The sequence below is a fragment of the Neophocaena asiaeorientalis genome, unplaced genomic scaffold (assembly GCF_003031525.2).
Source record: "Neophocaena asiaeorientalis asiaeorientalis breed wild unplaced genomic scaffold, Neophocaena_asiaeorientalis_V1.1 scaffold240, whole genome shotgun sequence".
Lineage (NCBI taxonomy): Eukaryota > Metazoa > Chordata > Mammalia > Artiodactyla > Phocoenidae > Neophocaena > Neophocaena asiaeorientalis.
The window spans coordinates 1,774,036-1,790,822 of NW_020185331.1; the positions used below are offsets into that span (position 1 = coordinate 1,774,036).

At 35.8% G+C, this 16,787-nt stretch overlaps 1 protein-coding gene across 4 annotated transcripts in view; it reads left to right on the forward strand.

Annotated features, from left to right (window-relative positions):
• The window catches only part of R3HCC1L (R3H domain and coiled-coil containing 1 like), a 74,178-nt gene that overhangs the window by 25,329 nt on the left and 32,062 nt on the right, over positions 1-16,787 (forward strand). The gene's annotated exons all lie outside the window — the stretch shown is intronic.

Consider the following 16,787-nt stretch of genomic DNA (forward strand, 5'->3'; position numbering starts at 1 on the left):
CAGCACAATTGACTTCCTGATTAAACTTTGCTCAGCTAGTATATCCTGAGTATATATACTAGGTGGAAAACCGGTTAAGGCAGCTATGATGGTGATCAAACTACTTAGTTTAGTTGATGGGAGATCTGGGCTCTGGTCTCACTTACCACTCAAACAGCTACAAGTCTTAAGTAAATTCCTCAAACAGTTTCCTCATCTTTAAAATGAGGAGGTTATAGGACATGATTTTCCAAGGTCTTTTTCAGCTAGCTGTAAGGTATAAAGATCTGTATGGAGTAGCTTGACAATCAGGAAATGCAGCAGTGACACATTTTCACCAACAGAGGGTGAAGTCCAATCAGTCAGCTTGTGCTCTGTATTTGACCAGTATGTGACAACCTTGGAAATTAAGAGGACACATTGCTCCTCTATCCATTTAATTTAAGTTGTGGAGCTTCTTGCTGTTACGATTCTACTTGAATTAGACATCTTTCTGCTTTTTTTCTTTTCAACCTTCTAGGTAAAGAAGGGAGAAGAGAAAGGTAGCGGTTTCTAGTTGTCAGGGATTCATCTAATTTTGTTCTCTAAGGTAGAGAGTGACTCTCAGATGACCCATTGGCAACTTTGATGGGAAGCACAATAGTATGAGTGGCTAAATTTAAATTACTTGTGGACACCTTCCTCCCCACAAACACACAGGCACACATACAAATGACATTCAGTCCTTATTACCCTCACTCCCTCTGAAATCCCAAGAATGAAAGTGGGATGTCTGAGAAATATAATAAAATAAGCACAATACTTTTAATTGAAATCTGGGTTCCAGTTTTGCTTTGCTACTTAGTATCTATCTAACCATGCACATTACAAGCTCTGATCCTCAATTTCTTTATTTGAATTCTGACCTATACAGTCTTTTTCAATAATGTAATTTAAGATTCTGTAAAAATTCTTTAATGTTTATGTGAAGGACACTGCTATTCTTTTTTTTTTAAACATCTTTATTGGGGTATAATTGCTTTACAATGGTGTGTTAGTTTCTGCTTTATAACAAAGTGAATCAGTCATACATATACATATACATATGTTCCCATATCTCTTCCCTCTTGTGTCTCCCTCCCTCCCACCCAACACTGCTATTCTTGATAAGACATTATAATTAAGCAATATCTTATAAAAATAGCACATGATTTTTTTTCTTTTTCTTTTTGCTAGGAATAGAACTATAGGTGTTGTTAAGGCACAAATATTAAAGTATTAAAGTAAACTACCATTATGGCAAGAAGAACGACAATTGCCACTCCACTGAGACATTTTTCTAACCCCCAAAACAAATACAAACAAATTCTCTGAACATTGGCTCAGAGTGGCAGCCAGTCAGTCAAGAAGGGCAGGACCACGAGCCAAGCCAAGCTGATTTGGGGTATAGTTGATAGTGAAGCATTTAGAGAAGTCATCTGGGGATGAGTGAGCTTAGAAAGAGAGGGCATGTGGGGTCTAGGAATCTATATCACAAAGCTGGATTCAGAGTCCATTTCTTTAACCACATGAATGGAAGTAACTTTGATATAGAGTCCAGTTGTATGAGTCTGAGGGCACAGGATAACATGGAAGCAACAAAGAGGGCATGTAGTCCAAATAAACAAGCTGAGATAAGTGTCTAGAAGGTGACAGACAAGTGGATGTAAAAGTGTGCTTGTGAAAACAGGCAAGGATTAGTACTTATGATTTGATATGTACACAAGAGAGTAGAAGCCAGCCAGGCGAGCTAGATAGAAACAGCATTTTAGGATTATGTGCAAAAGACAAAATTTTAATCTATCCTGGTTTTAATCACCCTCCTTGATGTTGGTAGTCATGCCAACTTGGTATATCCAGGGCACCACACGTTTGAGGCTAGTGATTATATATCACTGACAAACTCTGCATGGTTTGTATGCTTCTAATAGCTTCACACTCCACTGGATATGCATAGTCACAGATCTGTTCACTACAACTGCAGAATTCATTTCACAGAACTGGCTAGTAAAAAATTTGGCAGGCAAGTTAGCTTTTCAAGTGCTCCTAGGAATGGAGCCCAGCTGTTGGGCTTTGAGCCGTTGGAATTCATTGGGTTAGCAGCTAGAAAGAATGGACTGTAACATTTTCAGCCTAGTTCCTGACAGCAAAGCAGAGGTGTTAGAATTTCTGTTCTAAAGGTTTACACTGCAAGTAACTTAACCTGATTGCGTGTCTTAATATTACTGGGCTTCTGACCGTTGAAATATGGCTTGGATCGATGGTGGTTTGGAGAAAGTAGAAAGAGGGCTATCCATCATTCAGAGGCTTCATAGAAGCTGCCTGATAATGCTGCTTTCACCAAGCAGCCATCTGTCCATCCATCCATCAGTAGGATGAAATGACATTTAGCGGAACAGGCAGCCGTAACTCTGAGACACTTTGTAACCAACGCTTGCATCCTTGGCCTTAGTCTGACCACAGAGCACCGCGCTGGGGTCTGGCGGGATGTGACAGCAAGTGCAGTCACATTCCCGCCACTGCCAGCCTAGAGTGTGTTCAGTACGAGGCTGAAGAACAGCCGAATCTCCTATACAAATATGACTAAACTTTGGGTGACGAGCAAACAGTAATTCTCTTTCAGGTCCATTCTGTTTTACAAGTTGAGCAGACTCTTTTGATGGAGAATGTTTTGTTTGACTTGGAGAAGAAATAGAATTAAGAGCTGATTTAATTTCTCTGGAATCCTACCACACAGTTTAGCCTTTAACCCATGTCGTATATTGGCAGGCGGCTTTGTAAATGCTAATGAATCAGGAAGATCACCTTTTTCTCAATTGTAAACACTGTGGGTACTTCTGCTGGCAATTCTCAGTTCGTCATGGTAATGAGGGATGAGGCTAAATTAAATTCAGGGATAATTCAATGATTTTATTTTATACAGATTCTTTTTCCTCTAAAATTGAAATTTTTACCTAGGTTGTTAGATAGCAGAAATTGCTTATTTCTCTCTACTCTGTATTAGTGGTGCCAATATGAAAGAAAGGAAAATGTGGACAGGAAAAAGGGTAAAAGATTAGAAGCAAGAAGCTGGATTACCCCTAAAATAGATAATCAGACTCTGAGTATTGAATGTTAACTGTTATCTCCCTGCTTTTCCAGTGCACTGAGACTTCTGAGAGCCTCTTGGTCAGTATAGCTCTGTGCTCATGTTACCTATCCTGGTGACTTCCCTAGCCATGGCCACATTCTTTGACTGTTTTCTTTCAGTGGTCACTTTAGACCTCAGCTCTTGCCCTTTGTTCTGAAGCCTTGCTTTTCATTTTAGACTCGGGGAGGGGTCGAGGGAGCCTAATGTACCGGAGATGCCTCGGAAATGAGAGCCTTGGATGACTTCCTGGGCCTATTGATCCACCGGCAGTTTATGCATCCTGACATTCATAATCTCAGTAGGCTGCTGATGTTCCTGATTAATGGGACCAGGGGCTGTCCATCCGTCACTTCACATTAATTACCGAAGAGGTGTTTTTCCAGTGATTTACCTGACAGCGGGCTGTGATAAATACCCCTAAGCAGAGTGGGCAGTAATTTATCACAGGGCCGCCCCCCACCCCCACTTACCCTTCCACCTAACCACAGGCCAGCATTGGGACCTGACCAAAGAGTAGCCCCTCCCCATAAGCTATCTATCTCCATAATTGCTTGTGGATGCATATTTATTGGGGCATGGGAGCTGGCAGATAGCATTCTAGAATTTGTGCTAAAGATGATAAAAAATAAATCTTCCTAGTAGGAAGAGTAGTAACTGGTATGTTTTTTCACGGGGCAGAGAAGTATATATAAGCTGCCTTTCTGTTACTTTTAAGAAATCGGACAGAAATATTTTCTGCCCTACTGTGCATGTCCTGTAATAATTGCTCTGTGAGCTTTAAAGAGGGGAGAAAGCACAGTTTTGTCTTTTTGATGTTTGTAGTCTGTTCAGGGAGAATCTGAAGAAATATGAGAAATAGAGAACATTTCAAGGCACTAATATAATCTTGGGGGGATTGGGATAGAACTCCAGGGTTCCATTTCCTACTTTGTGGCCTTAGAAAGTGAAATTTAGTTAAATATTTAGATATTTGAGCGTTTTCCATGTGTCAGACATTGTATTCAACTCTGGAAATATGAAGATGAATGTGATATAGCAGCAAACCTCAGGGAGCAAAGTCTAGTGCCCCTAGCTTTAGTCTCTCAAGCTATAAAGTAAGCTTTTCCAGAACGTTGTGTAAGTATTTTAAATTAATTTAAAATTAATCTGAAATTAAAGGGATTTAAAATTAATTTAAAATTAACTTCCACATTAATTTTTTTCTCTAAATATTTGTTGAGTACCTTTTGTATTCCTGAGGATACAAGAAGCATTTGAGAAACAGTATCTGCCTGCAAGAAACTATTATAGAGTATGAGAATGACATTCATAAGTAAAACAGGAACATAAGGTTGTTTGTAATGACAAATGAATACCATAGGTAATGAATGTACGTGAATTCACAGAAGGGTGAAATCAGCGTGTCTTCAAATAAAGACGTAAGTCTTTTGAATGACTAGTAACTAGGAGTGTTTAAGCTGAGATAATTCATGGAGGATATTTCAGAATTTGGAATGAACAGATCATGAGGCCATTTGGTACAGAATGGAGGATTTGTGTCTGAGAGTGGTAGAAATATGATTGGAACAGCAGATTGACACCAAATCATGGAGAACCTTGAATGCCAGCTAAGTTTAGTGACTCTGGTGAATCACTAATGTTTTTGAGCAAGGAATTATGAAAAAAGGTGTTTTAGAAAAAATTATTATATATTCATGTGCCAATGTCATTTGGAATTGCCAGAGTATCTTAGAATACACCCTTCTTTTCTAAGGTTGTTCAGAATCAGAATATCCAGATTTATATATCTCCCTGAATGCAATGCAAAGAATTGTGTTTTGGTTATATATGGAGTAAATAATAGAGTTGACAGTCAAAGGAGACCAAGTTTTACAGTTTTTACTCATGCAAAGTTGAGAAGACAATGGAAGTTTTAAGTAATGACTGCACAATTAAATTAGGAAAGACTGTAGCCTGAAATCCTGAGCGAAATTGATCTTTAGTCATGCTAATATAACATCATTGAGGCTGCACTGCTTACTCACTGTATAAAATAGGTATATTTTAAAGGCAAGAATCAAAAATTAAAGAGTCAGGGGGGTCAGCTATGTTTTGGTAGGAATTTCTAGAGAATGTGATTATTTTTCATTTAAAAAATTAAGATATAATTTATATGAAGTTCACTTTTCTTAGAGTACATTCTGTGAATTTTGACAAAAGCATAGTCATATAACTCCCATACAGTTAATATACAGAACAGTTCATCGATCCAAAAAATTCCCTTGTGCCCCTTTGTAGTCAACCCCTTACTTGAACCTGAGCTTCTGGCAACTGCAGATACATTTTCTGTCCTTAAAGTTTTGCGTTTTCCAGAAGTCATATAAATGGAATTGTATTTCCCTACTGAGATATGATGTTGAGCATTTTTTGGTCTTTATTATCTTCTTTGGTGAAGTGTTGTTCAAATTGTTGTTTGTGGGCTTCCCTGGTGGCGCAGTGGTTGGGAGTCCACCTGCCAATGCCGGGGACACGGGTTCGTGCCCCGGTCCGGGAAGATCCCACATGCCGTGGAGCGGCTGGGCCCATGGGTCATGGCCGCTGAGCCTGCGCGCTCTGCAATGGGAGAGGCCACAACAGTGAGAGGCCCGCGTACCACAAAAAAGAAAAAAAAAAAACTTTAAAGAAAGATGTTGAGTATGTAAGCTTAATCTATATATGAAATACTGAGGCTCAAGGTACCTTAACTGTCCTGAGGTGAATATTTGAGCAATTCAGAGTATCATATTCTATTTAATACTCCCCTTGTGTTTCTAATAATATGACAAAGCTGGTATTGACAGAATTTCTAATCTTATAATTGCTAACTTTTTGTTACAGGATTTAAAAACTATTGTAAATATGCCTTTATTACAGTTAAACTCCGCATCTCTTATTTTCATCATCAGTTTCTCCCTTCCTATTGGGTCATTCTTCCTCACCTCATTCCAGTGAGGTGTTTATCTCCCCAACTCCACTGAAACTATTCCAATGTCACCAGCAACCTCTATCCTGTCAAATCCAGTAGAAAATTCTCAGTTCTTACTACTTGACTTTTCAACATTTAATGCAAATGATTACTCTTGCCTTTTAAAGAAATTTCCTTCATTTGGTTTCTGGGATACTACATGCTTCTGTTTTCTTCCTATTTTCTTCCTCCATCTCCTGTGCTTGGCTGCATCTCCCGTTCCTGACCTCTAGAGTTGTAGTTCCCCCATGACTCAATTCCCCCAGCCTTTTCTCTCTCTGTCTCTCCCTGGGTAGTTTTATTTCTGTTCTTGGCTTGAATCTTTATGGTGATGACTTCCAAATTTTTATCTCCAATTCTTACACCTCCCCTGAGCTTCAGACTTATATTTCCAGTTGCTTCCTTAACAACTGTACAATGTCCAACAGGCATTCAAATTTAAAGTGTCCATGTCACAACTCTTGATTCCTCTTTTCTTATTTCCTTCCCCAGTCTTCCCTACCTTAGTAAATTTAACCGTCATCACCCAGGTTGATCAGACCGAAACTCTCAAAGTGACTCCTCTCTTCCCGTTACATCCCATAGAACCATACCACCAAGTTTTTGTTAGCTTTGCCTTCAGAATATATGATTAATCCAACCTTTTCTTGTGACCTCCTTTGTTACTACTCTAGACTTGCTGCATGTCTATTGTTAGACTTTCAGATTTTCCTCCTCATTTCTTATCCGTTATTGTCAATTCCTCACATTTTTGCTAGAATGATCTTTAGCAAAGGTTAAGTGAGATCTTGTCATTCTCTTGCTGAAACCTTCCAATGACTTCCCCACACATTCAAAATAAAATCCAAAGACCTTGTCTTGGCCTGCAGGTCCCTGTTTGTTCTGGCCCTTAGCTGTCTTACCAACTTCGGTGCCCCTTTTTGCTCTGTTACTGCACTTGTTTCGTGTTATTCCCGGAACATTTCAAGCTTGGCCTGCCTCATAGCTTTTGTACTTGCTCTTCTTTTTTTCCTGGAATTCTCTTTTCCAGATAATTTCTGTGACTCATTGATTCAACTCAAGTATAAACTCAGGTATTAAATCCTCAGAGTGGTCTTCCCCACTTTTCCATATGGTCTTCCCTTCTAAAATAGCCACACACCCATCATTCTGTATTCCTCTCCCTCCTTCATTTTACTCCATCACATTTACCACTGTCAAACATTATAATATATATTTAAATGTTTATTTTTTATCTCCACCATTACAGTGTAAGCTCCATGAGGCCAGACTTTGTTTTGTTCATTGCTGTGTTCCCAGTGTCTAAGAGGGGACTTAGCACATACTAGGTATTCAATAAATGTTTGTGGAGTGAATGGGACCCCAAATCTCAACTGGGGGTTGGGAGAGCATCACCTATTGAGAAGTCTTACTTGCCACGTTTTAACAGATAATATTTATTTAGTGCCAAATGCAGTGCTATGAGACAAAAAGACACTAACCCTACACTGAAGGAACTTACTGTTTAGAAGAGAGCCAGACATTCAAACACATACCTGTAAAAGCAATATGATAATTGTTTTAATGAAGGTATTTGTAATGATATGTAGTGGGAACTTATGGGCAGGACCGTAGTATATCAGGGAGTCAGTGATGAAATTATAGAGGAGGTAACCTTTAAGGTGAGATTTGAAGGGCAGGTATGAGAGTATCAGGCAGACATCAGACTGAGAAAATAATGTGTCTTAAATCACAGAGATGTGAGAAGGCAGCTGGGCATGTTTCTAGTACTGTCAGGAGTTGGAATCAATGGACTCTAAAGTCTGATATTAGGAGCAGCTGGAGTTGAGACAGCCCGCTGAGGGCAGCTAGGCAGTTTTAGTGTGGCAATGGAGCTAGATCATGTAGGGCCAAATCTGCTATGCAAGATACTTTATGTACGTGATAAAGAGCCACTGAAGAGTTTTGAACAAGGAAATGACCAAATCTGACTTGTATTTTAGAAAATCACGGGAAGCAGTATAGAAGTAGAATGAACAGGGCTTGTTAATTGATTGAAATGTCATAGATAATGACTTCCAGGTTTCTGGCTTGAACTGCTGGGTTGATAGTGATACAATTCACCAGACTATGAAATTAGGGAGTGAAGGACGGTGAATCTTCTGAGGGGATGCCTAGAAGTTAAAAGTGTATAATTATATTTTAGTGCTCAGAAATCTATTGGTTTACGTGTGTCACTTAATATATTTTGTATATTACATTTAATTATAAACGTACTAAATCTGCTTTTAGGATACTTTTATTCCTTTACAGATGCACATATATGCTACCGAACTGAAGGATGTTGGCGCTTCTTAGTTTTGCCCACTTCTAAGTAGACCAGTGAGAATGTGAATGCTCTTGATAGTCCAGTAAAACAAAGGCAGTTGTTAAATGATTCTAAATCTAAGGCCCTGCACAGTTTTAAACATATGTTAAAAAAATGCTCCTAAATTTGTTGAGGGTAGATTTCACCACATGGGAATGTCCAATCAGTCTTATTTTCTGATTTATGAAATATAAGTAGACTTTACTTCTTCTGATGCTTTATTTTTTTTATCATTATGAAATTTGGGAAAATTAAATTGTTTGTGCAGAGATAAGCTTATCTATATTCATGTTTTAGTTGATTCCTTGGTTTGGTACATTCCCTTTTTGCTGAAAGTGAAAAAATCTGAAACAGGCGAGACACAAGAGGAAAAGCCAGACTGTGTTCTTGTGGCATTAAGGACATGGCAAGATCTTAGACTAGTGCAACGGTTCCATTAGAAATATAACACAGACCAAAAATATGAGCCACGTATGTAATTTTAAATTCTCTAGTAGCCGTATTAAAAAATATAAAAATAAACAGATGGAATTACTTTCAATGTGTTTTATTTAATCCATTATATACAAAATAGTATTATTAAACATATAATCAATTTAAGAATATTAATGAGGCATTTTACTTTTTATTTGCTATACCAAATCATTGAAATCCAGAGATATTTTACAAGCACAGCACATCTTAATTTAGACTGGCCACTTTTCAAGTGCTCAGTAACTGCATGTGGATAGTGGCTAGTGTATTGGACAATGTAGTTCTAGATTATTCTTAGACCAAAAAGTAGAGGTTGCTCAGCGTTCTGCAACATTTGTGAGATTATCTTTCCAATGTCAAGTAATTTCTGTGCTGTTCGTTTTATTATCCTATGAAGTATATTAAAGAGTTGCCCTTTTCTCCATTCATCATTTTCCTACTTACAGTAATTTTGTCCAATAAAGATCTGTTTGTCAGTTTTCATTACCTTTGCTTTCTCCTACACCAATGTATGGTAATGGCCTCTTATACTAAAGCAATAGCATACCTTTAAATTTTAGTGATTTTGTTTTTAATTACAAAAATAACTACATTTATTGTAACAAATTCAAACAAACTGAGGTAAATGTATAAAAAGATAGTAATTCTTAATTCTTTTCCCTCTCTCATTTTCTGCTCTCCCAGATGTAACCACTGTTAACAGTTTAGATGATAGCCTTTCTCCCCTTAGGAATATATATTTATGAGAAAACTTTGTTAAATGAGAAAATTGGTACTTCGAAAATATGTCTTAAAGTGGACCTATTTAAAATGGAGACTAAAGTTTCATAGTTATTAATGAAAAAAACCTGTTAGGTTTTTTTTTCTGACATGAAAATGTTTATTTTACCACATATTTAATAAAATTGAGGTTGTAATTACAGTTGTGCTAATTCTTAGAATTAACAAAGAATGATATAAGTGCTTTCTTTGTATAATTTTTTTTCACTAAAATTGTGTGATAGTCTGATAGCATCCTTTACTTTGATTTTCTTAGTATTTATCATACAGATTAGACAAGAGCTTCAGTTTTACCAAAACTGTTGAGAGCTTTAACAGTTTCTCAAGAGAGTTTTCTTTAGCCCTTGACATTTCCTTTCTTGATTCCTGTCCTGTCATCATCCTTGTTAGATCTTCCCTTCTTCAGTTGTTCACTGGTTTGATTCTGCCAGAACTTCATTCCCCAAGGGTTTTGCTCTGAGATGAGTACTTCCTTCAGTATTTTTATAGACTTCATGAAATCCTGCATTCTTTTCAATATTTGTATTTTCACTTTACAATTGAATTGCATTGTGTTTACTTTGTATTATTGGATGCTTACAACATTAGACTATTAGTGAGAGATTGATGGGCAAAGCCAGGATACATAGTTTCAGTAGATGTTAGTGTCAAGTAGAAATGGATTTTATATGTGATCAAGGCACATTTTGAATATTATTGTATTATAAGGACTTTTGATTCCTTGTGTAAACTTGTAACTTAAGGAACTCAACTGCCTATTTAAATAATAGCTAACTTTTATTGAGACTTTTAACATGACTAGCAAGTTTCTATATGTGCATCGTTTAATTAATCTGTTCAATGTGTCTATGAAATAGGTCTGTTGTTATCCTCATTTTATACTTTGAGTAAACTAAGGCTTAAAGTGGTAACTTCTGCCACAATAAAATTAAGTAATTTGTCTGATATAAGGGCTAGTCAAACGTTGGGCTGGGAACCATAGCCTATACTTGATGGTACACTTTTGTGCAAAAACAAACAAACAAAAAAAATGAATTGGATTGTAATTTTCTTGTTTCAGTTAGTATTATGTTTTGGATGTCAACCCATTATGTGGATGGGCTGTAATTTTAAGACAGTTCCCCTATTTAGATTTTCTTTACAGTTTTTATTTATTTTTTATTTTACTAATGTTGACGTTCTTGGTAACTAAGAGGCTTGGATTTTAATAGCCATGTGGGAAATAAGAGTGGAGGCATTGGGCCTGAGAGAGATGAGTTGGAACTGAGTTCACCACTTAAAGCCTTAAATCTCAAAGTGTTATACCCTCATTCAAAGAGTAGACGAGGGAAAAAAAATTATTCAGAGTTACAGAAAGAAAATAAGGACGCTTGTCTGTTCTCACCTGGGTTCTGAGTGAGGGGGGAATGTTTCCTGAGATTGTATAGCTACTGTTTTACTCTCATCTGGGTTTGTGTTTCATATTTATATTTACTGCATCATTCAGAAAACTTCAAACTTAAAAATTCACATTAATGAAGAATCACTGTATAGAGGAATACTTATAGTCTGGCTGTATGGAATTCCCACTGATAAAGGCGCATTGATGCTGAACTCACTACCCAAAGTTACAGCACCGCCACCACCAACAAAAGAAGACAGTGCTTTAAGTAAAAGTCAGAGACACAAGAGACAGCAGAGTTAAATCCTCAGGAACTTCACAAAGTAGAACTATTGAATAATAAATATTTAATATTAAATAATTAAAACCAATTAAAAATTAATTTAAAAGTAAATGCCACAGTTATAATAATGAACATTAAATAATAAAATAGAAATGTTAAAAATGATTAAAGATAAAAGAAGAAAACAAATAGAAGAACAACAAAACTATTAAAAACATGAGGCCAGGGAGAACAGAGGCAGGGTGGAGGATAAATAGGACTTCTATAATAAAACTTTAGTCATTAAAATTAAAAAAAAAAACGGATTGGATAGGATAGAATGCAAAATAGACAAATGTGAAGAGAAAACTAGTGGTTTAGAAGATGGATCTGAAGGTACTGCCCTGAATAAATAGAACTGGTAAAATTCAAAAGCATGGTGTTATCCCAGTAGAAAAATAATACAAAACACAAACTAAAACACATAGTACACACTTGAGAACACCATACACGTAATAGAATATCTTGAGAATCATCAGAGAGGAAAGAGAGACCACTTACAAATCAGTGACAAACTGACAACAGATTTCTTAACAGTAACAGAAGTCAAAATCCATTAAAGAATGGGAGCAATGTAAAGATATTTTCAGACAAAAACTAAGAGTATATATGAAGGGATTGTAAAATAAAACCACTGTACAGTTGTCTAGGAGACAGATACAAATAATGATCAACTTGAGATATTTAGACAAGTACTCATGTTATTGATAAAATGATAACAGACTAGGAATATAGTATAGAGCTTTCTGAGCAGTAGAAGAAGAACTCTATCAACCTGAAAGAAAGCAGGAAAAGAAGAAAACTACAAAAAGTAGGATAAATGGAAAGGAAGCACAAAATAAAAAGGTAGAAATACTTCCAGATGTATCTATTATCACAATAATGTTAATTGACTAAATTTGACAGTTTGACATTGACAGAATGTCAAATTTGATTGACAATTTGACAGACATTAAATAATTCATAATTTGATTGTATACTGTTTGCAAGAGACACCTGAAACATGATGACACAGAAAGTCTGAAAGTAAAAGGATAAGAAGAGATACCTAACTAAGTAATATAGTTGCTATAGCTATATTACTTTTGGGTCGTTCCCCCCCCAACCCTGCCAATAGAAGGGATCCCCTTTAGGGTCACCAGTAGAAGGGATCACTTCATAATGGCAAAAGTAACAATTTACCAGGAAGACAGAACAATCCTAAATGTAAGTATCTGATAACATTACTTTGACAAATTATATAAAAATTAATATACAAATGTAGAGAAATCAATAAATCCACAAGCACAGTGGGTATTTTATCCATATTTTGCAGTGATTAAGCACAGACAGTAAATAGTATGATTTGAACAATACTTTAATAAACTTGATTTTTATGAATACACATACACAGAACCCCAAAATTTAGCTGTTATACATTATTTTTAGGCACAGATGAGACAGTTACCAAAATTGACCATTTACTAGACCATGAAACAAAATCAACACATTTTAAAGACTTGATCTCATTTATACCACAGTGTAATTAAGTTGGAAATCAATTTAAAAGTAATTTTAAAATATATATATATACATTTGGCAGACACTTCTAAATAACTTATGAGATGAAGAAAGCATGGAAATATGTATTTTCATTATCATGTCATTGCAAAAATCAATGTAAGATTGACTATGAGATCTGAAAAGGCTTAGACACAGTGACTAACCAAGTAGCAGTGAATTCCTGTAGTGCCCATGTTAAAATACTATTTTTCACTAACGTGAACTAGGGCTTCTTGAAAAAAGTGGCTGATTCCAGCTCTGGTCTAGTATGACAAGCTGTCATACTACAAAGCAAGGAACTATCAAGGATAACTTGGGCTTGTGTAGAAAGGACCTTGAAGGGGCTGCCATTGGCCAAAGATAGTTTGAGCTTCAAGAGGAATAATTATTGCACTGGATTGAAACAAAATAAATGAAAATCTGTGAGGTTTTTTTGTTTTGTTAAAATCAACAACAACAACAAAATGTTGGTCATGGAACCAATTCATTCAGAAACTGGTAAATAAATAATCAAATATTCTGTCTTATCTATATAAACTGTACCTCAGAATCACAAAATAGTTGATGAGGGAAAGTTTACTGTAAAAGAATTCCAGCTAACAAATGCACAATGAATGTCAGAATTAGAATGTCATCATTTTGCAAACCCTGATGAAACAGTGTATCTTGGCAGTATTCCTCTAAAGCTATTAAAACCACTGGGTAAAAGACTGAGAGGGAACTTTATAGTGGACGGTTCAGACTGATGGACCTGAACCCACTGATCAATGTGTATTATTACAAAAAGGAAATAATCAGACATTATTGCTATCTGATGTGATGCAGTAGGAAGTTCATAGCACCACATATGACATATTCTTGCTATAAAAAAATTAAACCCCAATTTTATCAAGACTCTAGATCAACCACTACTTTTTAGGAAGCACAGAGATTATATATAAAAACTTATTAATGCTAAAGAGTACAATGAGCAAACTCGAGAATGTGGGAAATTCTAAAGGACATATAACCCAGTTTCTTTAACAAGTGAATGGCAAGATGGGAAAACAAAAACAAAGCCAGTGCAACAGGCACCTATGAAAGACCAATGCAGTGTGTAGATCTTTTTGGATACTGATTTTAACAAAACAGCCAGTGGTGGTGTATTGGAGCATCTTCTACTGGTGTAAGAGCTAACTGTTTAGGAATTTTTCAAACTGATTATTAAACCTATCCATTATTAACAATTAAATTATAGCTCATTATTAAATAAGTGACATTTATAAAAAGTTAATAAATATTTAAAATTCATCACTTCCTAATTATTTCATTTTACTATGATCTGTGCTCTTGAAGTTATTTATGTATAGTGTACCTTTATGGTTGAAATACTGTGTCATGGTGGGCTACTGTGTGTCCTTTTCCCACCTCCAGGTTCATTGATAACACCACATTGGTAGCTTGAAATTAGCCACGGTAGAAATATTTACATCACAGAGATCAGCAAATGCCATAAACCACAGTTTGATTTATTGCTTATTGATTGTCTAGACTTAAAGTGATGGAGAAATGGTAATAATGCTGACTTACAAAAGTGCTATGTCTTTAGCTATTTATTATATTGTGCATAGCTCAAAAAATTGAGAATATATTCTTTCATTCAAAAATAATTATCCACTTCCATAAAGAAGTCACATCACTCACACTGGTGACATCATTGATATAAGTGGAAATAATACTCCAGACTACACTTGGAAAGCCAGTTGCTAAATATTTAGCACCACAGTGCTGGATGGGCATAATTGAATTCAGTGCTTTGGTAAGAAATAGATAATAATATAAATTTATTATACTGTTATTCAGCTTTTGAAATAACCATGATGACATGTAGACATTAACTAAGAAAAAAAGAAGGTTGAGTTTTAAAAGCCATTTGCTGTAGCACAAAATAATTTTAAATTTGAAGCCTTTGATATATGTCTGTTGTGTATGACAAATAGAATCATAATTTAGAGTTTGAAGAACACTTAAAATTAATCCAGACCAATCTGCCTTACAGATAGAAATTCTTTCTCTAGTATTAGTCCATCGTCTAGATTGTATTTAAATTATTCTAGAGACAGAATGCCTGATAATGGCGTTGGAGAACTCTAAAAGTAGAGTTCTTTTTTATATTGAGGTAAACTTTGTTTTCTTTTAATTTCTACCAGTTGGTTCTGGTAACTGACTTCTGAGCAACCAATCTGCACGTATAAAGGTAGCTGGGATGTTTCCATTTAGACCTTTTTGGGTAAGGAGTATACCTTTAGTTCCTTTAACCATACCTCGTGTTGTATATTTTCTAGACTTTGTAATCTAAGACTGTTGCCTTTCTAAACATCCACATCACTATCTTTTGGCTTTTATTGACTTTGTAGATGAAGTAAAAGCCTTCAGATCTTTTTTTTTTTTCTGTGCAAATTATACATTTTATTCTGTGTTGCTTGATTCTTTTTTTTTTTTCTGTTAACCCAATGCAGGTCGCTGTATTTATTCATTCCTAGTCTTCATATTGCTTTCAGCACAGCATTCCAGATTATAGAAATGATACTAAATTGTAATTTAATCATTTTTGTTATTTATTAATCCTGTCGATTTTGTGTCGGTTCACATTCGATAAATACTGTGTTCATTGTTTGCATCCATATTATTGTTTAAAATGTTGAATTTTACAGGGCAATGGGGACATAGTTCTCTGTTACATAACCCTCTCTAAATTTGCTTCTACCCACTATCATTACTTTTTATTGTGAGTCCACCTACCAGTTCTTAGTAGCCCATATTTTACCATCTTACAGTTCATCATGATATATTTTGTCAGGTGTTTTGCTACCTGAGATCAAGATACATTGTGTCTATGGCATCCCCTCCAATGAAATATACTTTAGTACTTCTATTTTGAAAAATAGACGTTTTAAAAAGATTTGGCATGGCTAAATGTTGAAGTCATATTCTTCCACAAATGGAAAGATAGAAAAGCCATGCAGAATGATGAGCTAGATAATAATTAAGACATCAAAAGAGAAAAGGGACAGGTGGATCACTGGAGACAGTTGATGATCAGGGCCATGGTATATCCCTGGGCTGAAAAGAAAATTGCCTGGCCATGAAAGTGGAGCTTCTTCGCTGAGGAAGTATTCTGATCAGGTGAAATTTTAGGGATCTGTAATAGAGTGGACAGGATTTGTTAGCCTTTCCCTCTTACTGTCTTTTTCCTTTGAAAGGTATGGGGTGAAATATTAACAGTGGGTGCTTCTGAGTGTATATGGGTGTTTCTTTGCTATGTGTAGGACCTTCTTATTCTCTTTGCTCTGGGCAAACTAGTATGTACTTCACAGTATTATTTTGAAGATGAAAAGAATAACTCAGTATGAGGTTGTCTAGTACATTTCCTCATATTTTGTAGATAGTAAATAAAGTTTTATTTAACCTTTGTTAAATTTTTTCTCCTTGTTAAATTCCATCGACCAACCATGGTAGATGTGTCAGGGAGTTACCAGTGAGTTGTCCCATCACATTCCTTGGCCTCCACCCTCCTTTATCCTACCCAGACCCATTTTATTGCTACTAGAAGGAAGAAAAATTTATAGTAGGTCACTTGATTAAACAGTGTTAATAGAATGATGACTTTTTCTTTCCCACTACCTGTTTCTTTCCTAAAAATCATAGTTCACAAGCAGCATCTTCTAGAAAGCAGTCCATGATTAGTTGTCTCATTTTCTAGCCCACATTCAGGTTACTCTCATTCATATGTTACTCTTAAAATCATATTTATGTATATATATTTATGTTGAACAAATGTTCTTTTAGGGG